Source organism: Phoca vitulina, unplaced genomic scaffold, assembly GCF_004348235.1.
Source record: "Phoca vitulina isolate PV1807 unplaced genomic scaffold, GSC_HSeal_1.0 scaffold13, whole genome shotgun sequence".
In the NCBI taxonomy this organism is placed as follows: domain Eukaryota; kingdom Metazoa; phylum Chordata; class Mammalia; order Carnivora; family Phocidae; genus Phoca; species Phoca vitulina.
The window spans coordinates 201351-227135 of NW_022589716.1; the positions used below are offsets into that span (position 1 = coordinate 201351).

Sequence of the window (25785 nt, forward strand, 5' to 3'; positions counted from 1 at the left end):
GTGCAAAGGCCCCAAGGAAGGTACTTGTTTCCAATGTTCAAGTCAAAGAAGCAAAGCCAGTGCTGCAAGGGGGAATGAACAGGAGAAAGATTGAGGAGAGACACTATCAGACATGCTGAGCAGGGAAGTGGCCTCTCTGCTACCTCTGAACCCTCAAGGCACAAGGACTTCCTTGTCCACACTGCCTCTGCCACTGTATTCATCGTGTTGCAAAGGCATCCCATGAATTGAACAAGATCCCCTTCTTAGTGGCCTCTCTTGATCGAGTTCTGGCCCCTGTGTTGTGTCATGTTGGGAGTTATGAGTCCTGGCACCCTGTTGTGGGGACTTCTCACACACTACAAGTCACACACACAGGACACCGTGGCCTCCTGGGTTGTGTTATTCCCCTGTCTTTCTCAGCGCCTCCATCCTGATTATGCTAGGAATGAATCCAACCCAAGTAGGCCAGATCACTGATCTTTACCCTGCAAAGAACAGAAATGCCAATTCTTAAGCCTCCCATGGACAAATAATATATATAAATATTAATAAATATATACTAATAGTGTACATTCCCAAAAATGAGAAAACAGATAAACCAACACTTCACAAAAGGACGTATACACAATACAACAAAAGTTGGGCATTTTTATATCAAACATAGAAGACTTATTTTTCCTGTATCTCCTGCATCATTATTTGGCCAATTCATTTCTATGGGGTCTTGTAGGGGATGAGGTTATCCCCTTGCTCCCTTTTCTTATGTGGCATCTCTTATTGACATTCTTGGGCTTTGGGTATTGATCTCTCCTTTGACAAACCCAATGGGCACACTCTAGTCCTCATTCTGGATTTTGTCCATTGTGCAAAGGCGTGCCCAGACATTGGTCTATAAATCCTGCCTACACCATGACAATTCTTTTTGTACTCAATAATTTGCTTTGTATCATTCTGTCTGTGGATATCATATCACACACACATTTATGATCACACCTGATTAGATCCACACATTGAGTTTAACAATCTCAACATACTTTTTCTAACATTCCTATAATAGCAATTTAATGATAAAGAATATGAAAGACCATCAAAAGTGTGAGTAGCTGTCACTTGTGAAATTGACATTAACACTGAATAAATACATTAATAACTTAATCCGGGAAACCAAAAAAACATAGGGATCACTCATTCTGGGCTAAGTTGAATTGACTCTCAAGTGATGACCGGTCAATGTTCTTGGCTTCCATTCTCTCTGACCCTGTCATCCATGGTCCACTGGGGTGTTGGACTCACCTGGCTGGGGTGTCTGAAAGGAAGGTGTTGTTGTGGAAGTCTAAATTTCCCCCTGGATGACAGATGATAGGGACTAAAACTCTGTCCTCAGCCAAGGCAGCAAGAAGGAGTGAAACATAGGCCCCCAGCCAGAATTAGGACTTGGAACAAACAGACAAGAAGCATGGCCCTTCCTGTCCAAGGTTGCACAGGTTGATGGACTGGAGATGAGGAGGTATTTACAGCTCCCTGTATCTGCTCATTAGGCACATTTCCCTCTTGTTACTCCAGCCTCTATGCACATGATTCCCAAGTGGAAAAGTTCTCTGGACAGAAAGGATGTTTTCCTAAAGAATCTTGGTTCCCAAAAGACTAGGTTAGAGGTAACATGAATCCAGCTTTTGGGGTTTTTTTACCCCTTTTCCTTCACCTTGTTCTCATCTTGCTGTGTGAATCTCCTAGCATCTTACCTCAGCTCAAAGCTATAGTTTTTTCCATGTCTAAAACCCAGTAACTCTCCTTGATTAGGTTTCTTTATCTTCAAAGCATTGACTTCTGTTGGGGACCCAGCCTCCGCATATGGTCTGTTCTTCTTCTCAATTAGGTGGAGAAGTGTGTTCTTCTGATAATAAGCCTTGGCCACTACACACATTGGCTCCAGTAGGCGTTTGCTGTTACAATTAGGAATTTCTTACTTTATACAAGTTAAGAGCTGCCACATAGTCCTTTGTCATAAAATGATTGTTTATTATAATAGGTGTGTTTAGATCTTTTCATGTATTATAACATGACCTTCACATCTCATATGTGTTGTTTGATTTAATTTTTATAAACATCTTATCCCCGAGGAAGTACATTTATGAACTCCATGCTTGGTGCTGCCTAGTGATCTGTCTACATTTAAAATCTGAATATGTGGTGGCCTTGAGTGTCATTTTGTCAGGATGCCTCTACTTTTCAAGCTCTGGGGCAGTGGTTCTCAGCCAGAAATGAATTTGCCCCTGGAGGTGTCTGGAGATGTCTGAAGGGATGCTGCTAAACACCTATAATTCAAAGGAAAACACCCCTACAGTTTTATTATCCTGCCACAAATGTCAACCATAAACGCTGAGAAATCCATCTAGACCAGCATCTCTTCCACTTCAATGTGCTATGAATCCACATGGATCCCACTACAAATGTAGAATCTCATCACAGCTCCCTGGGTGGCCCAGAGATTCTGCATTTCTAACAAGTGATCTGCATTTCTAACAACATCCCGGGTGATGTTGATGTCTTGATGTTAGGAGTTACTTGGACAATTAGGTAGTCTGGGCCAGGGTCTCCAACAAGAAAATATGGAGTCAGGACAGCTAAAATAAAATAGCTTTGAGATCCTGTTCTGAAGCTTAGACAGGAGCTCACTGATATACTGCTTTGCAGCCCTTGCAGAAATGACTTCTTCAAAACGTCCTAAATAAGACAATTAACCACAAAGAATTTGTCAAGATTATGGGCAAGGGGCAGTTAGGCCATAAGCCCCAAGAGGACAGCAAGAAAAAGACCCATCTTTTGGGTTTTTGACATAGAGTATCATGTCATCTGCAAAGAGTGAGAATTTGATTTCTTCTTTGCAGATTCAGATGTCTTTCATTTCTTTTTGTTGTCTGACTGCTGAGGCTAGGACTTCTAGTGCTGCATTGAACAGCAGTGGTGATAGTGGACATCTGTGATGTGTCCCTGACCTTAGGGAAAAAACTCTCAGTCTTTCCCCATTGAGCATGATATTATCTGTGGGCTTTTTGTATATGGCTTTTATGATATTGAGGTATGTTCCCTCTATCCCTACACTGTGAAGAGTTTTAATCAAGAAAGAATGCTATATATTTTTTATTATGTTCAGTTAGCCACTGTATAGTACATCATTAGTTTTTGATGTAGTGTTCAAAGGTTCATTAGTTGTGTATAACACCCATTTGCATTGACATGGATGGAATTGGAGGGGATTATGCTAAGTGAAATAAGTCAAGCAGAGAAAGAAAAAAAGAGAGATGGCAGAACCCAAACATAAAATAAATACCTGTAACTAAAAAATGCATACAAATGCATTTTTCCAGAATGTGAAAAGGTATTATCAGAGCCTGAGAGGGTCCTTGCCTCTCAAAAAATAAAAAATATTTTCATCTAAAAAAAAAAAAAAAGAATGCTATATTTTGTCAAATGCTTTTTCGCATCTATTGAGAGGATCATATGGTTCTTTTCCTTTCTTTTATTAATATAGTGATCACATTGATTTGCAGATGTTTGACCACCCTTGCTGCCCAGGAATAAATCACACTTGGTTAAGGTGAATAATCCTTTTAATGTACTTTTGGAACCTATTGACTAGTATCTTGGTGAGAATTTTTGCATCCATGTTCATCAAGGATATTGCTCTATAATTCTCTTTGGTGGGTTCTTTGTTCAGGTTTTGGGATCAAGGTAATGATGGACTCATAGAAAGAGTTTGGAAGTTTTCCTTCCACTTTTATTTCTTGAAACTGCTTCTGAAGAATAGGTAACAGTTCTTTAGATGTTTTGTAGAATTCCCCTGGGAAGCCCTGGACTCTTGTTTGTTGGGAGACTTTTGATTATTGCTTCAATGTCCTTGCTGGTTATGGGTCTGTCCAGGCTTTCTATTTCTTCCTGTTTCAGTTTTGGTAGTTTATCTGTGTTCAAGAATGCATCCACCCCCAAATTCCTAAAACTCATACAGGAATTCAGCAAAGTGGCAGGATACAAAATCAATTCACAGAAGTCAGTTGCATTTCCAAACACAATGAGACAGAAGATAGAGACATTAAGGAGTCAATCCCATTTACAGTTACACCAAAAACCATAAGACACCTAGGAATAAACTTAACCAACAAAGTAAAGAATCTATACTCAGAAAACTTTAGAACACTCAAGAAAGAAATTGAGGAAGACAAAGAAATGGATAAACATTCATGGTCATGGATTAGGAGAACAATATTGTTAAAATGTCTATGCTACATAGAGCAATCTATACATTCAATGCGATCCTTACCAAAATACCATTAACTTATTTTTGCTGAGCTGGAACAAATAATCCTAAAATTAGTATGGAACCAGAAAACACCCCAAATTGCCAGGGAATGTTGAAAAAGAAAAACAAACATGGGGACATCACAATGCCTGACTTCAAGGTATATTACAAAGCTGTGAGCATCATGACAGCAGGGTACTGGCAAAAAAAAAAAACAACAAAAAAACCCCCCAAAAACCAAAAAAACAAAAACAGACACACAATCAGCGGAACAGAATAGAGAGCCCAGAAATGGACCTTCAACTCTATGGTCAACTAATCTTCAGCAAAACAAGAAAGAATATCCAATGGAAAAAAGACAGTCTCTTCAACAACTGGTGTTGGGAAAATTGGACAGATGCATGTAGAAGAATGAAACTGGACCGTTTTCTTATACCATACACAAAAATAGATTCTAAATGGATGAAAGACCTCAATGTGAGACAGGAATCCATCAAAATCCTAGAGAAGAACATAGGCAGTAACCCCTCTAACATCGGCCACAACAACTTCTTTCAAGACACATCTCTAAAGGCAAGGGAAATAAAAGCAAAAATGAACTATTTGGACTTCATCAAGACAAAAAGCTTCTGCACAGCAAAGAAAACAGTCAACAAAACAAAGAGTCAACCCACGGAATGGGAGAAGATATTTACAAATGACACTACAGATAAAGGGCTTGTATCCAAGATCTATAAAAAACTTATCATATCAACACCCAAAAGACATAATCCAGTCAAGAAATGGGCAGAAGAAATGAACAGACACTTCTCCAAAGAAGACATACAAATGACATACAGACACATGAAAAAATGTTCATTATCACTAGCCATCAGGGAAATACAAATCAAAACCACAATGAGATACCACCCCACACAGGTCAGAATTGCTAAAATTAATAAATCAGGAGACATCAGATGTTGGCAAGGATGCAGAGAACAGGGAACCTTCTTACACTGTTGGTGGGAATGCAAACTGGGGTAGTCACTCTAGAAAATAGTATGGAGGTTCCTCAAAAAATTTGAAAATAGAGCTACCCTATGACCCAGCAATTGTACTACTAGGTATTTACCCCAAAGATACAAATGTAGTGATCCAAAGGTGCACCTGCACCCCAATGTTTATAGTAGCAATGTCCACAATAGCCAAACTATAGAAAGAGCCCAGATGTCCCCTGACAGATAAATAGATAAAGAAGATGTGGTATATATATACAATGGAATACTACTCAGCCATCAAAAAATGAATTCTTGCCATTTGCAGTGATGTGGATGGAACTAGAGGGTATTATTCTAAGCCAAATAACTCAATCAGAGAAAGACAGTTATCATATGATCTCACTCATAGCTGGAATTTAAGAAACAGAACAGGAGCATAGAGGAAAGGTGGGAAAAATAAAACAAGATGAAATCAGAAAGGGAGACAAAACATGAGAGACTCCTAAGTATAGGAAACAAACTGAGGGTTGCTGGAGGGGAGGTGGATGGGGGTTGGGGTAACTTATTGATGGACATTAAGAAGGGCTCGTGATGTAATGAGCACTGGGTTTTATAGAAGACTGATGAATCACTGAACTCTACCTCTCTAACTAATAATACATTTTATGTTAATTAATTGAATTTATATAAAATAGAATTAAAAAAATAAAAACTCTAAATTCTAGTATATGCTATATGCATTCTGCTTATATTTAGATAGTACTTCAGAAAAAGAAATGATTTGGAGAGAGACAGAGAGATTGAGAGAGAGCAATTGACATTTTCCTTTCTAACTTAGAGTATTTTCAACAAATATGATTTTTAAAAAAATTTTGTTTTATTATGTTAGTCACCGTACATTACATCATTAGTTTTTGATGTAGTGTTCCATGATTCATTGTTTGTGTATAACACCCAGTGCTCCATGCAATACATGCCTTCCTTAATACCCATCACCGGGCTAACCCATTCCCCACCGCCCTCCCCTCTAAAACCTTCAGTTTGTTTCTCAGAGTCCATAGTCTTTCATGGTTCGTCTTCCCCTCTGATTCCCCCCCTCCCCCTTCATTTTTCCCTTCCTACTATCTTCTTTGATTCAGAGTGACCTAGGTTCAAATCCTGCTTTGGCTACTTATTAATTGTGTGGTATTAGGTAGCTTAGTTAAAATTGCTGAATGTAGGGCGCCTGGGTGGCTCAGTCGTTAAGCATCTGCCTTCGGCTTAGGTCATGATCCCAGGGTCCTGGGATCGAGCCCCGCATCGGGCTCCCTACTCGACCAGGAGCCTGCTTCTCCCTCTCCCACTCCCCCTGCTTGTGTTCCCTCTCTAGCTGTGTCTCTCTCTGTCAAATAAATAAATAAATAATCTTTAAAAAAAAAAAATTGCTGAATGTACTTCTATAATTGCAAAATTAGGAAAAGAATGTCTACCTCTGTCAGGGGTGGAGGAGGGAGAGGAGATACAAGGACCTGGAACACTGTAAGTGTTGCCTGCATTTTATCTCATTCTATTAATGATGTAGGCTTATTGTAGGCACAATGAGAAGAAATGAATGAACATGAATTAAAATATAGATTTTGGGGGGTCCCTGGGTGGCTCAGTCATTTAAGCATCTGACCCTTGATGTTGGCTCAAATTACGATCTCAGGGTCCTGAGATTGAGTCTTGTGTTGGGAGTGGAACCTGCTTAAGATTCTCCCTCTCCTTCTGTCATTCCCCACCCTGCTTGTACATATGGGCCCACTCTCTCTCTCTATCAAATAAATAAATAAATAAATAAAAATAAAATGTTAAAAAAAAAAAAAGAAGACCATCATCACAGAGACAATAACCTAATAGGTAGACAGATACATGACCAAACCCCTGATTGGCATGATTCACCACACCCCAATTACTTAAGATAGTTCTGCCAAAGAGCTCATAAAAAATCCTAAACTTAGAAACTCTGGGGTCCACCCACTTGGGCCCCCTCCCTCTCTGGGAGCTTTATACTGTTGCTCAATAAACTTTGCTTTGCTGCCTACCACTCTTTGTCTGGTCTACCTTTTCATTCTTCAAAGTGGTGTGACCAAGAACTGTGGGGAACTAAGGGAACAGAAATCTTGTAACACTGGTGTATGGGTCACTCTTTGATTAACAAAGCTGTGATAGGTATAGGGAGTTTTAGGTATTTGTCACCAAATATTGTCATTGCATGAAATTTTGAAGAAATAGTATATTCACTCATTCTTGAGACTGTGTAAATTCCATGTTTATTGCTTTCATAACTGAACAGAATAATATACTTATGATAAAGACTTTGCAGTAGGCAGAAGAAGGCCCTCCCAAATATGTCCACATCCTAATCCCCAATGCCTTTAATGTGTTATTTGTTATAGCAAAGAAGGGTTATGGTAGCAGATTGTACACGGTTGCTAATCAGCTGCCATTAATATAAAAAGATTACTTATGATTGTCCAGGTGGGACTAAGGTAATCACAGCGGTCCTCCAAATGTTGACAAGGAAGACAGAAGAGTTGGTGTCAGAGAGACTTTGAAAATGCTGCCCTGCTGGCTCTGAAGGTGGAGGAAGAGCCATGAGCCCAGGAATGCAAGTGGCCAGCAAGAGAGACTGGAATTGGAAAGAAAATTTCCCTTGAGCCTCTAGAAGGAACTCAACCCTGTAGACATCTTACTATTAGTCCAGTGAGACTCCTTCTGAGCTTCTGACTCCAGAACTATTAGAGCACATATGTTTTTGTTTTAAGCAATTAGCACTGGGATATTTTACAGCAAGAGGAATCTCATATGGATATAGTCAATAACATTATTTGAGGAAACTGACTTTAAGCCTTCCAATTCACTCATCAGCTTCCCTTGGAAAAGGGCAATTTGCATTTAAGGAAGCAAATTAAATAGAAAAAAAAACTGGATTGATTTAGAGATATTCTGCCCCTCAGCTGGTACAGAAAATTCCTCATGGCATGTGTGGTCTGACACTGAGGCCTTTGAAGCAGTGACATTGAAAAGGAACTTATGATCAAAATTAAGGTTACCCATTGTAATTTACAATTTTGTGTCTATATTTCTGCATCCTTTTATTTCATATTAATTCAGTAATTCATTCTTTTCACAACCACTACACTGGAAGGTTTTCTTTGGAGTAAAAATTAATTTCCATGCATTTCATTATTTTCTTACAACATTCATATGAAGTTATGTTTATCCATTTAGAGTTAATCTTTGTGTATGGTGTAACAGAATGGTTGAATTTCATTATTCTGTATATAGCTGTCCAATTTTCCCAGCACCATTTATTGAAGAGACTGTCTTTTTTCCATTGCATGTTTTTTCCTGCTTTGTCAAAGATTAGTTGACCATAGAGTTGAGGGTCCATATCTGGGCTCTCTATTCTGTTCCATTGGTCTATGTGTCTGTTTTTGTAGAAGTACCATGCTGTCTTGGTGATCACAGCTTTGTAATATAACTTGAAATCAGGCAACTTGATGCCCCCAGCTTTGTTTTTCTTTTTCAACATTTCCTTGGCGATTTGGGGTCTTTTCTGGTTCCATGCAAATTTTAGGATTGTTTGTTCCAGCACTTTGAAAAATGCCATTGGTATCTTGATCGGGATGGCATTGAAGGTATAGATTGCTCTGGGTAGCATAGACATTTTAACAATGTTTATTCTTCCGATCCATGAGCATGGAATGTTTTTCCATCTTTTTGTGTCTTCTTCAATTTCTTTCATGAGTGTTCTGTAGTTCCTAGAATATAGATCCTTTACCTCTTTGGTTAGGTTTATTCCAAGGTATCTCATGGTTTTTGGTGCTATTGTAAATGGAATCTATTCTCTAATTTCTCTTTGTACAGTTACATTGTTAATGTATAAGAAAGCAACTGATTTCTGTGCATTGATTTTGTATCCTGCCACATTACTGAATTGTTGTATGAGTTCTAGTAATTTGAGGGTGGAGTCTTTTGGGTTTTCCACATAAAGTATCATGTTATCTGTGAAGAGAGAGACTTTGACTTCTTCTTTGCCAATTTGAATATATTTCATTTCTTTTTGTTGTCTGATTTCTGTTGCTAGGACTTCTAGTACTATGTTGAACAATAGTGGCAATACTGGGCATCCTTGTCATGTTCCTGATCTTAAGGAAAAGACTCTCAACTTTTCCCCATTGAGGATAATATTTGCTGTGGGTTTTTCATAGATGGATTTTATGAACTTGAGGAATGTTCCCTCTATCCCTATACTCTGAAGAGTTTTAATCAGGAAAGGATGCTGTATTTTGTCAAATGCTTTTTCTGCATCAATTGAGAGGACCATATGGTTCTCTCTCCTCTTATTAATGTGTACTATCACATTGACTGATTTGTGAATGTTGAACCATCCTTGCATCCTGGGGATAAATCCCACTTGGTCATGGTGGATGATCCTTTTAATGTATTGTTGGATCCTATTAGCTAGGATTTTGTTGAGAATTTCGGAATCCATATTCATCAGGGATATTGGTCTGAAATTCTCCTTTTTGATGGGGTCTTTGCCTGGTTCAGGGATCAAGGTAATGCTGACCTCATAGAAAGAATCTGGAAGCTTTCCTTCTGTTTCTATTTTTTGAAACAGCTTCAGGAGAATAGGTATTATTTCTTCTTTGAATGTTTGGTAGAATTCCCCAGGGAATCCATCAGGCCCTGGACTCTTGTTTTTTGGGAGGTTTTTGATCACTGCTTCAATCTTGTTACTGGTTATTGGCCTATTCACGTTGTCAATTTCTTCCTGTTTCAGTCTTGGCAGTTTATAGGTTTCCAGGAAGGCATCCATTTCTTCCAGGTTGCTTAACTTATTGGCATATAGTTGTTGATAATAATTTCCAATAATTGTTTCTATTTCCTTGGTGTTAGTCATGATCTCTCCCCTTTCATTCATAATTTTATAATTTGGGTCCCTTCTCTTTTCTTTTGGATAAGTCTGGCCATGGTTTATCGATCTTATTGATTCTTGCCAAGAACCAGCTTCTAGTTTCGTTGATCTGCTCTACTGTATTTCTGGTTTCTAATTCATTGATTTCTGCTCTAATCTTAATTATTTCTCTTTTATTGCTTGGCTTAGGCATCATTTGTTGTTTTTTCTCCAGTTCTTTAAGGTGTAAAGTTAGTGGGTGAATTTGGGATTTTTCTATTTTTTTGAGTGAGGCTTAGATGGCTATGTATTTCCCACTTAGGACCGCCTTTGCAGTATCCCATAGGTTTTGGACCGATGTATTTTAGTTCTCATTGGTTTCCATGAATTGTTTAAGTTCTTCTTTGATTTTTCTGGTTGACCCAAACATTATTAAGCTTCAAGTGTGAATTTCTTCCAATTTTTTTCTTGTGATTGAGTTCCAGTTTTAAAGCATTGTGGTCTGAGAATATGCAGGGAATAATCTCAGTCTTTTGGTATTGGTTGAGACCTGAGTTGTGACCCAGTATGTGGTCCATTTTGGAGAAGGTTCTATGTGCGCTCGAGAAGAATGAATATTCTGTTGTTTTAGGGTGGAATGTCCTGTATATATCTACGAGGTCCATCTGGTCCAGTGTGTCATTCAAAGCTCTTGTTTCTTTGTTGATTTTATGCTTAGATGATCTGTCTATTGCTGAGAGTGGAGTATTGAGGTCTCCTACAATTAACGTATTGTTATCGATATGACTCTTTATTTTGGTTAACAGTTGGCTTATGTAGTTGACTGCTTCCATGTTGGGGGCATAGATATTTACAATTGTTAGATCTTCTTGTTGGATAAACACTTTAAGAATGACATGGTGTCCTTCTGTAACTCTAACTACAGTCTTTAGCTTAAAATCTAATTTGTCTGATATGAGAATTGCTACCCCAGCTTTCTTTTGAGGTCTGTTGGCATGGAAGATGGATCTCCATCCCTTCACTTTCAGTCTGGTTGTATCTTTAGGTTCAAAATGAGTCTTTTGTAGACAGCATATGGATAGGTCCTACCTTTTTACCAATTTGCCACCTTTTGCTGTTTTATGGGAGCATTTAGGCCATTCACGTTGAGAGTGATTATTGAAAGATATGAATTAATTGTCATCATGTTGCCTGTGAAGTCCTTGTTTCTATAGACTGTCTCTATAAATTTCTGTTTTATATCACTCTTGTGGTATTTCTCCTTTTATAGATCCCCCCTTAATATTTCTTGCAGGGCCAGCTTAGTGGTCACATATTCTTTCAGTTTCTTCTGGTCCTGGAAGCTCTGTATCTCTCCATTATTCTAAATGTCAACCTTGCCAGATAAAGTATTCTTGGCTGCGTGTTTTTCTCATTTAGTACCCTGAATATGTCTTGCCAGGCCTTTCTGGCTTGCCAGGTCTCTGTAGATAGGTCTGACTTTATTCTGATATTCCTCCCTTGGTACATAAGAGGCTATGGACTCCAAGAAGAAAACTGAGCATTTTAGAGGAGAGGGTGGTGGGGGATGGGTTAGCCCAGTGATGGGAATTAAGGAGAGCATATATTGCATGGAGCACTGGGCGTTATACACAAACAATGAATCATGGAACACTGCATCAAAAACTAATGATGTACTGTATGGTGACTAACATAACATAATAAAATTTAAAAAAAGTTGTGTTTAGTATTCCACAGTGCTTTCAGAAGTAAGGGAAGAGACCCAGGGATCTGAAATTTGTAACAATTAGCTAACAAAGCAGATAAAGCTTATGTAACAGTCTTAAATTAGACACAAACAGAAACTTGCACTATGTGCTCTTCATTTTCGTGTAACTCCTTTAAGTCATCAAATTGTACCCATTAAATATACAGTTTATTGTGTGTAATTATACTCCAATGATTTAATAAAGTGGGAAAATATCTATATAGTATGGTTAAGGGAAGGATCTAGAGCACAAGTAGCTGACTCTCCGTTGAAGGTTTGGGAGAGAGCTCTTCTAACAGGCAAGGAAAGCAAGTGTTATGTGGACGTAGGAACAGTGGGATGAAATTCAAATAATTCACGTAAGTTCATTTAATTAATAAATAGAATACCTTACATATAGAAATGTAGTAATAAGACCTTGAATTAGCTGAGACAGAAGAGCACTCCAGCCACATACAACACCATTGATGAGCTTTAGAAACACAACATAGAGCTTCACACCTGACTCCAGACCCATGGAGCCCAGCAGAGATCAGAAATGCTTCCCAGAATACAATGCCATGTCATTGTAAAGGTATTATTAATAAAGAGAACAAACGCAATAGATGTGTAGCTAAAAGTCAATCTCCTTACAACCTGCATCCCCTGATAAATCCCTGACACATGCAGAGTGTGGCACTCCTCCAGAAACTCAGGGCTGCCTTAATGTTAAGGTTTTATCAGAGACTAAAAGCAACATTATCTTGACAATAGTCCAACATCCAAGTTCCTGTTATTTTCATGTACAGAAATTCCTTAGAAATTTACATTATCTCTACCCCCTCCCTCCACAAACTCCAAAATACAGAATCAGTTACTGCTCAGAATCCTGGTGCACCTCTCTCTGCCCATGGGTCCTGTCCCTGTGCTAAAGTAAAAGCACCTTTTTGCACCATAAAATGTCTCAAGAATTCTCTCTTGACCTTTGCACTTGGCCACCCACATAATAATGGTATCCCATTTGACAAGGTCAGCTTGGTATACAGTAGTAGGTGACTGACACAATAATCCAAGCAAACAGATCTGAGGCAGTTAAAACAAGGGCTGCATTTTATTTTGGCATATTATCTGACATATGAGGAGAGCAGCCGTGATCGTTCTGTTATTTAAGTTTCTTTCCAGTGACTTTATGAACAAGTGACTTCAGGTGGGCTCCCTTCAGCGTCACTGGGAGAGTTTGAAGGACGTGCATGTTTGTGTAGAACTGGTGACCCTGAACCACACAACCAGCAGGACATCCAGTTCTCCCATGAAGTGTCCTCTGATCATGCAGGTGGAAGAGACTTCTGAGCAGGAAAGAGGAACAAAATGGATGATACTGATACAGGTCATTTGCCATCCCTTAGCATTTGTGACAAATATTAGGAAAAGAGAGATATTTTGTGGAACAATAGAGTCATATTAGCAGGTAGCATTGGAAGTTTTGAAGTAGAAACAGGAAGATAATTCAGTGATGAAACCTACAAGACACTAGCCAACCCTTCAACTCAATAAATAAATAACCCCCCTCAGTTGCGGACACCAATCTTCCATGCTTCCATAAATAGATGCACAGCATGAACTCTGATATAAAAGAAGAAAAAATGAAAAAGGGAATATTTTGTTTAGTAACAAAATGAGTGTTTGAAATTTTGCTTCATTATATTTATGGTCATCCTGACTCTAAGAACAGGTAGATCTGTTTATTCAAATTTGCCTTTCCATGTGAACTCCACTGGGAGATATATGTTTACTAATCAGTGCTTGTTTGTGGCTACCATAGTGTTTCTGGACACTGAGCTGAATCACAGAACAAAATCAGGAGTCCAGTTAGGAAACACAGGAGCATGTTTATGGAGTAAAAGTGCCTGACATTAAGTTTTGGATTTCTGAGGCAACCATTTCAAAAACAACCATGTTAAGTAAACACATTGTCAGGTGTGGGACACTATTACCAGATAAGCCCTGAGGCTGCCCCAGCCATGAAGTACCTCTTCAGAAAGCCCTGGGTAACCTCTATACTGATACATGAGTGACCCTGCTTTCCCCTTCAGCACCCAAATTCTACTCATATAAAATTGTCCTGCAAAATGTGAAACCCACAAATCCTTAACCACTCTGGCCATGTTCCCCAATAAAGGCAAATCCCTCAGCACCATTCTCTCTCTCCCTCTCAATGCCTCTCTTTCCCTTCTGAGACCTCTCTGAATTATCTTTGGGATCCCCTGTGCCTTTCAGGACCTGTGAATAATAAACCTGGTTTTGTTAGAGTTCTCTGATGGGCGTTGCTGAGGCATGTCTTGCAATCACAATAAGAACCCAAGGGCTGGTGCAGCCACTGCAGAAGCTCTGGTGAGGGAAGCTTCTGTGGCAATGTCCACAAACAAAGGGGTGCAGGGGAGTGTCCAGGCCTTCCTAGCCTGAGCATCCCTGTCAGGAGCCTGAGACTTAAACAGAACAATGTTAGAGTCCACATTCTCAGGAAGAGTAATGAGGGTAGATATGTAAAAAGGCTGACAGACTCAAGGTAAAACTATGGTTTTGTATTTTCATCTACAAATACATCATGTGAAGGGCTTAGTGGCCAAGTGTAGTTTCTTCCACATGAAAAATATTACTCATGATTATTCTTTTGGGAAATTTAGGGAAAATTTACTTGGCATGGTATAAGTCATTTGAAATGAAATTATTTTTAAGAAATCCAACTTGCCCCATGTAAGATATAGAAATTTCTAGGCATTTGTGACCAAGGTTGGGGAAAATATTGGAATTTTATGAAAACGGACAAAGGGGAACCTGTCTGTATATCAGACGGAGAAGAAGCTTAATAAATTGAGTTATGTAAATGTATGGAGAGATTGAATTCAAACAAATGGAAATGCCAGGATATGTAGAAGGAGCAGATTCTGCTTCCACAGCCTGATGGAAGAATAGCAGTTCCTGGCTCTAAGGATGTGAGCCCTACAAACATGGGCACTTCTTCAGCCCCAGGATGATTGGCACATGCAACACTAGAACCCCAACAAGTCTTTTTTTTTTTTTTTAATTTTATTATGTTATATTAGTCACAATACAATACGTCATTGGTTTTTGATGTGGTGATCCACGATCCATTGTTTTCGTATAACACCCAGTGCTCCATGCAGTACGTGCCCTCCTTAATACCCATCACCGGGCTAACCAATCCCCCCTCCCCTCTCCCCTCTAAAACCCTGTTTGTTTCTCAGAGTCCATAGTCTCTCATGGTTCATCTCTCCCTCCAATTCCCCCCCCCATTTTTCCCTTCCTTCTCCTAATGTCCTCCATGCTATTCCTTATGTTCCACAAATAAGTGAAACCGTATGATAATTGACTTTCTCTGCTTGACTTATTTCACTTAGCATAATCTCCTCCAGTCCCATCCATGTTGATGTAAAAGTTGGGTATTCATCCTTTCTGATGGCTGAGTAATATTCCATTGTATGTATGGACCACATCTTCTATATCCATTCATCTGTTGAAGGGCATCTCAGCTCTTTCCACAGTTTGGCTATTGTGGACATTGCTGCTATGAATATTGGGGTGCACATGGCCCTTCTTTTCACTACATCTGTGTCTTTGGGGTCAATACCCAGGAGTGCAATTCCTGGGTCATAGGATAGCTCTATTTTTAATTTTTTGAGGAACCTCCACATTGTTTTCCAAAGTGGCTGTACCAACTTGCATTCCCACCAACGGTATAAGAAGGTTCCCCTTTCTCCACAACCTCTCCAACATTTGTGGTTTCTCTCCCTGTCCATTTTTGCCATTCTAACTGGTGTAAGGTGGTATCTCAGTGTGGTTTTGATTTGAATTTCCCTGATGGCTAATGATGATGAACATTTTTTCATGTGTCTGTTAGCCATTTGTATGTCTTCTTCAGAGAAGTGTCTCTTCATGTCTTCTGCCCACTTTTTGACTTGATTATTTGTTTTTTGGGTGTTGAGTTTGAGAAGTTCTTTATAGATCTTGGATACCAGCCCTTTATCTGTAGTGTCATTTGCAAATATCTTCTCCCATTCCGTGGGTTGCCTCTTTGTTTTGTTGACCGTTTCCTTTGGTGTGCAGATTTTTCTCTTGATGAAGTCCCAAAAGTTCATTTTTGCTTTTTTTTAAAAATTTTTTTATTGTTATGTTAATCCCCATAGATTACATCATTAGTTTTAGATATAGTGTTCCATGATTCATTGTTTGTGCATAACACCCAGTGCTCCATGCAGAACGTGCTCTCCTCAATACCCATCACCAGGCTAACACATCCTCCCACCCCCTTCCCTCTAGAACCCTCAGTTTGTTTTTCAGAGTCCATCATCTCTCATGGTTCTTCTCCCCCTCCGATTTCCCCCCCTTCATTCTTCCCCTCCTGCTACATTCTTCTTCTTTTTTTTTTCTTTCTTAACATATATTGCATTATTTGTTTCAGAGGTACAGATCTGAGATTCAACAGTCTTGCACAATTCACAGCGCTTACCAGAGCACATACCCTCCCCAGTGTCCATCACCCAGTCACCCCATCCCTCCCACCCCACCCCCCACTCCAGCAACCCTCAGTTTGTTTCCTGAGATTAAGAATTCCTCATATCACTGAGGTCATATGATACCTGTCTTTCTCTGTTTGACTTATTTCGCTCAGCATAATATCCTCCAGTTCCATCCACGTCATTGCAAATGGCAAGATCTCATTCCTTTTGATGGCTGCATAATATTCCATTGTATATATATACCACCTCTTCTTTATCCATTCATCTGTCGATGGACATCTTGGCTCTTTCCACAGTTTGGCTATTGTGGACATTGCTGCTATAAACATCAGGGTGCACGTACCCTTTCGGATCCCTACTTTTGTATCTTTGGGGTAAATACCCAGTAGTGCCATTGCTGGATCATATGGTAGCTCTATTTTCAACTGTTTGAGGAACCTCCATACTGTTTTCCAGAGTGGCTGCACCAGCTTGCATTCCCACCAACAGTGTAGGAGGGTTCCCCTTTCTCCACATCCCCGCCAACATCTGTCATTTCCTGACTTGTTAATTTTAGCCATTCTGACTGGTGTGAGGTGGTATCTCATTGAGGTTTTGATTTGGATTTCCCTGATGCCAAGCGATATTGAGCACTTTTTCATGTGTCTGTTGGCCATTTGGATGCCTTCTTTGGAAAAATGTCTGTTCATGTCTTCTGCCCATTTCTTGATTGGATTCTTTGTTCCTTGGGTGTTGAGTTTGATGAGTTCTTTATAGATTTTGGATACTAGCCCTTTATCTGATATGTCATTTGCAAATATCTTCTCCCATTCTATCAGTTGTCTTTTGGTTTTGTTGACTGTGTCCTTTGCTTTGCAAAAGATTTTTATCTTGATGAGGTCCCAATAGTTCATTTTTGCCCTTGCTTCCCTTGCCTTTGGCGATGTTTTTAGGAAGAATTTGCTGTGGCTGAGGTCGAAGAGGTTGCTGTCTATGTTCTCCTTTAGGATTTTGATGGACTCCTGTCTCACATTGAGGTCTTTCAACCATTTGGAGTCTATTTTTGTGGGTGGTGTAAGGAAATGGTCCAGTTTCATTCTTCTGCATGTGGCTGTCCAATTTTCCCAACACCATTTGTTGAAGAGACTGTCTTTTTTCCATTGGACATTCTTTCCTGCTTTGTCAAAGATTAGTTGACCATAGAGTTGAGGGTCCATTTCTGGGCTCTCTATTCTGTTCCATTGATTTATGTGCCTGTTTTTGTGCCAGTACCATACTGTCTTGAAGATGACAGCTTTGTAGTAGAGCTGGAAGTCCGGAATTGTGATGCCGCCAGCTTTGCTTTTCTTTTTCAACCTTCCTCTGGCTAGTTGGGGTCTTTTCTGGTTCCATACAAATTTTACGATTATTTGTTCCATTTCTTTGAAAAAAGTGGATGGTATTTTGATGGGGATTGCATTGAATGTGTAGATTGCTCTAGGTAGCATTGACATCTTCACAATATTTGTTCTTCCATGTATGACTTTTTTTGGAAAATTGTCTATTCAAGTCTTCTGTCCACTTCTTAACTGTATTATTTGTTTTTTGGGTGTTGAGTTTGATAAGTTTTTATAGATTTTGGATACTAACCCTTTATAGATATGTCGTTTGCAAATATCTTCCCCATTCTGTAGGTTGCACTACTATGTATTTACCCAAAGGATACAAAAATACTAATTTGAAAGAGTACATGCACCCGGGTGACTATAGCAACATTATCAACAATAGCCAAACTAAAAAGAAAAAAAGAGAGAGGCAAACCAGGAAGCAGACCCTTAACTATAGTGAACAAACTGAGGGTTGCTGGAGGGAGGTGGGGGGGGGGGATGGGTGAAAGGATGATGGTGATGGAGGGCACTTGTGGTTATGAGCACCAGGTGTTGTATGGAAGTGTTGAATCACCAAATTCTATACCTGAAACTGATATGACACTGTATATTAACTAATTGGAATTTAAATAAAAACATGGAGAAAAAAGAAAACCCCATACAATCCAATGATGGAGAAAGAATATATATAAAAAATTAAAAATATATATATATACCACATCAGATGGTGACAGGTGCTGTGAAAGGAAAAAAAAAAGTTGGTATAAAAAGGAGTGTATGTGGAGGGTGCTAAGTTTTAATAGGAGTTCAGGAAGACTTGCAAAGGAGGTGACATTTTAATAGAGGCTTCCAGAAAACACTCAGCAGGAGGAAGGAGGAAATCTGGGTTAGGTGTGTGCCCTGCAAGGAAAACAGAGCAAAGGCCCTGCAGAAGGCACTTTCTTCAGATATACAAATCTCAAAATGAAGTCAGTGTGGTGAGTGAATGAGCAAGAGGGCAAGTGATGACAAGTGGTGGCAGAGAATGTTGAGGACAGAGGTGGCTTTCCTGCCACTGATGGGACTTCAAGACACAGGGAGTCCTTCCTTCACATGCTGTTCTTTGCATCTAATTGATTTTGTTCCAAGGTATTCTGTGAATAGAGATAGATCCCTTCCTTATTTCCATCCATTTTTTTTTAACGTTCTGGCATTTAAGGGTCACATATTGGAGTATATGAACTCAGGTACCATTGCCCTGAGGACTGCTCATGCCCCACAACACACACACACACACACACACACACACACACACACTGTCATTGGCACACCCATGAACACAGTGCAGTATGGCCTCCCGGCACTATGTTACTATCAAGGTTTTCTTGCCCTTAGCCACAATAATGTTTAAAGAAGTGATAGAAGGCAAGCTGTCAATATCAGATTACCTTTACCCTGAAGACTTTGTAAAAACTACTTAAAATCTAGTTAGTAAGCCTCTAATGGACATGGAAACATGGGCTCCATTTCAATATGATCATCGTGTGTCCTGTACTTATTTTTTTCTTTTTTTAATTTACATTCAATTAGCGAACTTATAGTACATCATTAGTTTCAGATCTAGTGTTCAATAAATTATCACTTGCATATAACACCCAGTGCTCATCACATCACATGCCTTCTGTAATTCCCATCACCAATTGTGTCCTGCATTAAAAGAAACATAAGAAAGCAGTTCCAAAAACACAGAAGGAAAGAAATGGACACAAGGGATAAAGGAGATCTAATAAGCTCGGGGGGTCCCTGAGAGACTGTGATGAGCAGAGAGCTTCCCTGAGTCTGGCAGCATTCCAGCCCCAGTCCACAATCCCTAATGCCCAGAATAATTAACAAAGAAGGAAATTAACAATGTATCTAAACAATAAAGCAGTGGTATCTTTATGATGTCAAGACATTTTACTGATTGAATATCCCTCTAGAAAAAATATGCAAAGGGAATAAATCACAATTTACACCAGAAAATATACAAGGTATGACAATAGAAGGGGATTTTTAAAAATGAAATAATAAAAGACTTTTCCGAATGATTTTAAAACGTAAAACTTTTGGAATCAGAAAACCCAGGTTTTGAATGTCGGATCTAGCACATATAAGCTGTTTGAACTTGGGAGAGACAACCAATCCATTCCAAATGTGAATATCCTCACTCAAACAGTGGGGATAGCAGTACCCATCCTCCTAGGGTGGCAGACAGCATTGGTCAGTTTATGTAAAAATCTTAAAATATAGTTCCTTCCTGTAACTAAGTGAGTGATTATAACCAGTGAAAAGATTTGGCTGAGTTTTTCTTCTACCTCACAAATCTCTCCATCATTTTCATGCATCCTGTTAATGAAGTATTGCACAGTAAAGGTAGTTAGCATACCCCTTTTTGCATATTAAACACAAATTTTTTTTATGTGAATACTCACCTTGAGTGAAGATGCTGAGAAATATATGTCTCAAGAACTGCTGTTGCATGGTTCTGGGGCTTTCTATAACTACAGAACATGCTCAAAACCACCACATCTTAAACAGTTCACCGCACATGCCTCAAAGCTAATACTCTGTCTTCCTATTCCCATTAACTGCAAACTCCTTGGATATGTTCTAATTTCAGTGGAACCACTTTAGGTCCCCCATTCCTTCCCCTAACTCATCCAACTGGGCTTCCATTCCCACCATGTATTGTCAACAATGATGCCTCTATTGCTGAGTCCAATGGACACTTCTCTTTTGAACACATTACATAAATAATTATAAATGAGTCTACCTAGTCTCAGGTGACCTCAGGTAAAAGTTCTCAGCTTTCATTCTCTCTGATCCTTTCCTGAAATACATACTGAGCTCTCAGGCTCACCTGGTTGGGGTCTATAAGATGGAAGTCTCCATGTGGAGGTCTGAATTCCTCTTGGATGGTTGATGGTGGAGACCAAAGCTCTGTTCCCAGACAGGACAGCAGGAAGCAATGCAGCATGGGTCCCCCAGCCACACTTAGGAACCCAGAAATAACAGCCATGTCTTGGCCAGTCCAAGGTTTCACATGCTGAAGTTCTGCAGTAAAGGAGATATTTACAGCTCTCTGTGTCTGCTCAATAGGCACTGTTTCCATTGTTACTCCCACCTTGGAACACTCCATTCCCAGTGAGCAACTGGTCTGGACAGAAAGGAAACTTTTCCTGCTAAGATTCTGTTCCCAAGAGAACAGATTAGAAGTCAGGTGATTCCAGTTTTGTATTCCTCATTCTCATGAACTTGCCTGCCTTCCAGAGGTCTAACCTCCTTGTACTTTACCTTAACCTTGAGTTGATGTTGATTTTATTTAGTTGAAGAGTTACGTTGTGATTTGTAGCTTTGGGGAGATGTTAATAAATAAGCCATATGATCCTTTTCATGTGTCATTTTGAAAGAAAAGTCTCAGTTCTTACCATACAGTCTGAAATAAATTCTGTCTTTGATTCTTCAAAGGGAGGGCCCATGAGATGACATCAAATATACCTCTGGAAAAGACTTTTAGGAGGCAAAATAATGTCTCCAAAACATTTCCACATCTTAATCTACAGAATGTTTGGACATGTCTTGCGTCATGGCAGAGGAAAATTAAGGTTGCAAAAAATTAAGGTTGCAAAAATTAATATTGCTAGTCAGCTGACACTAGGGTAAAGTTTTTCTGATTATCCAGGTGGGCTCAATAGATCAAAGGGTTCTTCAAATGTGGAAGAGAGAGGCAGAAGACTTGGAGTCAGAGAGAGATTTCAAGATGCCCTGTTGGTGGCTTTGAAGATAAAGGGAGGGGACATGAACCAGGGAGCACAGGTGGCTTTAAAGCTGGAATAGGCAAGAAAACATATTTTCCCCAGACCTCCAGAATGAACTCTTCTCTGCAGGCAGTGATTTTAGCCCACGGAGACCTATTTCAGACTTCTGACTTCCAGAACTATCAGAAAATAAATTAATTTGTTTTAAGGCAGCAGCATGGTAATTTGTTACAACCATAATAAAAATCTAATGCAGGGGCACCTGGGTGGCTCAGTCAGTTAAGCATCTGCCTTCAGCTTGGGTCTTGATCTCAGGGACCTGGGATGAAGCCCCTCATTGGGGATCTCTGTTCAGCGGTGATTTTGCTTCTCTCTCCCCCCCCCACCAAGACATTTATCTAATAAAATTTTCTCAAGGGAAAGGAATCCAGCCTTGGATCTTATTCATTTATATTCTCTTGGATAAGGATATTTGGTATTGAAATCCTGCTTTAGGTAGAAAAAGAAATCTGAAGTCACTTGGAGTTTTTCAACCCCAATAGCTGGTACAGAAATTCTCCCCTGCCATGAGCCATACTGACTTGCAGGCACTAAGGTATAAAAAATTGAATCATTAAGACAACTCATTCTATATTAAATTTTGTGTTCAAATTTTTACAATATTTTACTTTCACATTAATCCAAATGTTCGTTCTTATCCTCTCCCCCTTTCTCTTAAGTTTACTTGTGACACAGAAGATCACCTAATAATGAGTCTGTGTGTGTGCATGTGAGCACCCATGTTTACTCAAAAGAAAAATGTGTATAAACACACACACACACACACATTTCATACACCTCATCTTTGAACATTTTATTAGGGAATCTACAAAATATGACCACACATTTGCTTATTCCCAGCATTCCTTGAAATTTGTTTTATTATCCCATGTTATCTTCAGAAATAAGAAAACTGAGACTCAGGGACATTACATTTTAATAAGTTACAGAACAAAGTAGTTAAAGCTTATTGTGCACTTCTGGAATTACATACAAACAGAAGCATTCAGAATGTGCTCTTAAATTTTATTTGGCTCCTTTAATGCAACAAGTTGTATACTTTATTTAAAAAATATTTTATTAAAGCATAGTTGACACACAATATTACATTAGTTTCAGGTGTACAACGTAGTGATTCAACTCTTTATGTTATGCTGTGCTCACCACAAGGGTCAAACTACATACTTTAAATAGGCAAGGTTTATTATATATAATTATACTTCAGTGATATAGTTAAAAGTAAAAAGTCGAGTGGAGCATAGCTGAGGGTAGGATCTAGAACACTAGTATAGCTGATTCACAGCAAACAGTGATGGAAGATATCTCTCCTAACTAGAAAGAAAGCAGTGTCTATATGGATATAGGATCAATGAAATTAAATTAAGGGATTCACATTTGGTATTCCTTCTCTAAATCACTATCAGGTACTGATTTTATAAAGTACCTTTTCCCAAAGAACAGACAAAGCCCAACACGAGTAAAAGAAAGGCAATAATAAAGATCAGAGCAGAAATCAATGACACAGAGACCTAAAAACGAACAAACAATATCAATGCAACCAAGAGCTGGTTCTTTGAAAAGTTAAAGAAAATTGACAAACCCTTAGCAACGTTCATGAAAAAAAAGAGAGAAAAGACAAATAAAATTAGAAATTAGAAAACTGAAGTAACAACTGTTGCCATAGAAATTCACAGAATTATAAGAGAAACTATGAAAAAGTATATGGCAACAAAGTGTACAACCTAGAAGAAATGGAGAAAGTCCTTGAAACATACAATCTTCTAAAACAGAACAGGAAGCTAAGAGAAATAAGTCAAGCAGAGAAAGTCAATTATATGGTTTCACTTATTTGTGGAACATAAGGAATAGCATGGAGGACGTTAGGAGAAGGAAGGGAAAAATGAAGGGGGGGAAATCGGAGAGAGAGATGGACTCTGAGAAACAACTGAGGGTTCTAGAGGGGAGGGGGGTGGGGGGATGGGTTAGCCTGGTGATGGGTATTAAGGAGGGCACGTATTGAATGGAGCACTGGGTGTTATACGCAAACAATGAATCGTGGATCACTACATCGAAAACTGGTGATGCATTGTATTGGGACTAACATAACATAATAAAATTAAATTTAAAAAAAGATTTATTTATTTATTTGATGGGGGGAGGGTAGGGGCAGAGAGAGGGAGAGAGAAACTCAAGCAGACTCCACACTGAGCACAGAGCCTGACACAAAGTTGGATCTCATGACCCTGAGATCGTGACCTGAGCCAAAACATAGAGTATGGCACTCAAAGGACTGTGCCACCCAGGCGCCCCACCCTAATTTTTTTTTTTTACATTAAGTCACTCATTCTACTTTAAATTTTATTTTATATTATGTTCAACTAACTTGTGTCAAAATTACTAGATTCTTCCTATTTCACGTTCATGCAAACATTCCTTTTCATTTCAATATTCTGCAAATTTCTCTCAAATTTTCTTTCAACATAATAGATGGAATTATAAACCAGTGTGTGTATGTTTGCACACATTTGGGTGAGCATGTTTATTTGAAAGAAAGATGTGCATGAGTGCACACACATACCCACACTCCACACCCTCAGATGTTTTCTTTGGACATGACAAAGTGTATCCAACCCTTTATTCCTCATAACATGCATTTCAATTTCCACATTACCTTCAGCAATAAGGAAACAGATGTCCAGGTGAATTACATTTTTAACTATAACATAAAAATGCAGATAAAACTTCCTGTGCATCTTCTTGAGTTGTTACAAATGGTCCCATACAGTATATATGTTTAATTCAAGTGTGATGCCTTTAATTCAGAAAATTGTACATTTAATATACATGTAGCTTATTGTATGTAATTAAACTCCAATACTTCAGTTAGAATTTAAAATTCTAATGGTGTATGACTCACACCGGATCAAAAGCACTTGTAGCTGAGTCACACTTGACAGGGGTGGGAAAAATGTATTATAACTGGGAAGAAGGCAAAGTGTCACATATGTATATAGAAATGGCAAAATTCAATTAAGGCAATTTATATTTGGTAAATTACTTTTTGAATAAACTGTAAGATTAACCTACATATTTAAATGCGGTAAATATCATGTAGCAGTTGAAGAAAGAAGTGAACTACAGCTCCACAAAATATCGTGGATGACCTTTAGAAATACAATGTAGAGAGTGATAAGTAGTACACAATACATCAGAACGACTCCCCACCAGACAATGTCATTCAATTATAAAAGCATTATATGAAGACACGTGTTTTCAGAATGGCTTTTTATGCAGTCCTAGTGAACAGATACACTTATAAAAGCAATCAGAACTGAGAGAAATTATAAAAACCTGCTTCTTCCCATTCTAGGCATTTGTACTGATATTTGAGAACAGAATTCATGATTACACTGCTATTGAAGTTTCTCAGAACAGAAGATTAATGAAGTGAATTACTTAAATGTATGGAGAAGTTGAATTCAAACAAATGCAAATTCTAGGAAATAAATGGAGCAAATTTTACTTCCAAACTGATAGAAGAATAGCAGTTTCTGGCTCTGAGGCTCTGAGCCCTGCAATCATGGGAACTTCTTCTGCCCCAGGAAGATTGGCCCTCACATCACTGGAACCCCAGTGATTCTTTTCAGAGCCCTCTTTATGTTTCTGTTCCTCAGGCTGTAGATGAAGGGGTTCAGCATGGGCGTGACCACCGTGTACATCACCGAGGCTACTGCATTTGAGTGGGAGCTCTGGGGAGCAGCAGAGCTAAGGTACACTCCTAGGATTGTACAATAAAATAAGGAGACAACTGAAAGGTGAGATGCACAGGTGGAAAATGCTTTATACTTGCCCTGAGCTGATGAGATCCCAAGTATGGAGGAAACTATCTTAGAATAAGAGTAAAGGATCCCAGCGAAAGGACCTCCACACAACAGGACAGCTGCAAAATACATCACCAAGTTATTTAGAAAGGTGTCCGAACAGGCAAGTTGGATCATCTAATGGAGTTCACAAAAAAAGTGGGGGATTTGGAAGTGTGTACAGAAGGAAAACCACAACATCATTAAACTTTGTAACAAGGAATTCAGGATACACATGATCCAAGACACCAGAACCAGCAGTCCACAGAGCTGGGGGTTCATGATGATCGTGTAGTGCAGGGGATGACAGATGGCCACAA

General features: G+C 39.0%; 1 pseudogene; it reads right to left on the reverse strand.

The window, feature by feature from the left end:
- Positions 1-25219: 25219 nt before the first annotated feature.
- The window catches only part of LOC116636900, a 1011-nt pseudogene continuing 445 nt past the window's right edge, over positions 25220-25785 (reverse strand).